The sequence below is a fragment of the Macrobrachium rosenbergii genome, chromosome 16 (assembly GCF_040412425.1).
Source record: "Macrobrachium rosenbergii isolate ZJJX-2024 chromosome 16, ASM4041242v1, whole genome shotgun sequence".
Classification (NCBI taxonomy): Eukaryota; Metazoa; Arthropoda; class Malacostraca; order Decapoda; family Palaemonidae; genus Macrobrachium; species Macrobrachium rosenbergii.
The window spans coordinates 15,686,226-15,688,198 of record NC_089756.1 but is presented as its reverse complement, the minus strand read 5'-3'; positions in this window follow the sequence as shown (position 1 = coordinate 15,688,198).

The window sequence follows — 1,973 nt, the reverse complement described above, 5'->3', positions numbered from 1 at the left end:
TCAAAGGAGCCGCCTCACTGATTCATACAGTTAGTAAAATGAAAACTATGGATTAAAGATTGAATTCATAGTTCATCCAGAAGATTTTTAGCTAATTTTCCTTGAAGATCTGTCTCCCGCTTTTAATTTTTATCATAAATACTTTTCTAGGTGTTATACAGGAATCAAAGAACAGATATTCAGGACGATAGGAGAATGGCTGGTAAGAATTAGTTCTTTCTCGTGCTTGAGCAATTTCAATTCTTATATTCATCGTAGTCGTGCTTGCAAAACAAGTAACATTTGCCGCTTGTCAAATCGCCATCAAAACTTTCACAGCGAGAAGAAGGTTAAAAAGCAGTGTTGCTGGAATCGTTATCATAAATTTTAGTTATTAAGTAATAATACGTACAAGGGAAGTATGTAAGATAAAACCTAAAATCTTTATCAAAACTTTTAGTTTTTTTAATGTATGTGTCAGACCAACATAGCTAAAGAATAAAAGTGCGACGAAAAACGAAACAAAGAAACACATACGCAGCTTTCAGAACACCTTGGCAACCATCTTTCGCTTCAACGACAACCTGCATTTAAATCGGGAGCTTTAACACTCTTCTAAAAAAAAAAAAAAGACACTTTAGCCACAACGACCAAATCCCCATTATTCTTCCTGCCTTTGCAAGGGATGTACCGATAAGGTCACAGACAGCGATGCGAGAGATTAAGAGCCCACCCAGAACCAGAGCTGAAATCTCCGCTTGATGAGGGAGCTCGGGTACCATACCCAAAATAATTCCTCCGATTCTGGGGCGTCCGTAGGATATCGCTGTTTGAGAGGCGATACGCGACCCTATACCAGAATGGCCGGGGCACGGAACTCGTTTAATTGCTTTTTTTGTCTTTTCGTTAAGAGCTGAAGTGCCTCTTTGGACAGCGACGTTGGACGCCGAATCTAGATTTCTGGCGTGTTACAAATACCTCGCATGTACTGCTAAACTCGGAGCTTTGTCCAAATTACCCCCTTAAAGGGATCCAGCGTAGCGTCTCCGAGTGAGCTGGACATGGAACAAATAAAGTTGATGTTCCGCGAACACGCGAAGGCAATGTGCCGACGTTGTAGTACATGTACTTGAAGTGCGCTAGACACTCAAACAGGTATGCAAAGGTATGGCAGATCTGAGGGTCTGAGGACATACTGAATGAAAATTCTTACGTAAACCTTACTAAACTACGGCCGCAAAAAATTCAAGACAGACGTCCACATTGAATCTAGGTAGGGTACGCGTGCTCTCTTTGATCCAGAGTTGGAAATTGATGGAAAATTAATGGAATGGCTTGTATACACGGTATTCATTTCCCAGTAGCTTTCATTAGTTTTCCTTTGTAGGCAATTATGGCAACCACATTTATGAAAATATAAAGTTACAAAATACTGAGTTAATTCTTACGTAAACCTTACTAAACTACGGCCACAAAAAATTCAAGACAGACGTCCACATTGAATCTATGCAGGGTACGCGTGCTCTCTTTGATCCAAAGTTGGAAATTGATGGAAAATTGATGGAATGGCTTGTACACACGGTATTCATTTCCCAGTAGCTTTTATTCGTTTTCCTTTGTCAGACAATTATGGTAACCACATTTATAAAAATATAAAGTAGCAAAATATTGAGTTAATGACGTGAGTGTAAAATGCAAGACTGGTTACTATCAGGTACATTGTTTAAACACAAATTAATATGGGTGATTCGCATATAATAAATACTGGGAAAAAGATCAATATTACCTTGTCTTTACTGATAATTATTTCAGTTGACTACATTGGTTTAAGCAGTATGGAGATTAATAATTTATCATTAAATATTTTTCTTACAGACAATTAACGCTCTAGAATGAATATGCAAGCATTTAACAACAACAGTGTAAAACTCTCAGTCTGGGATGAATTTCGTGATTGGACAAGACAGGACAGAAAGACAGGAAACGGTGATGAA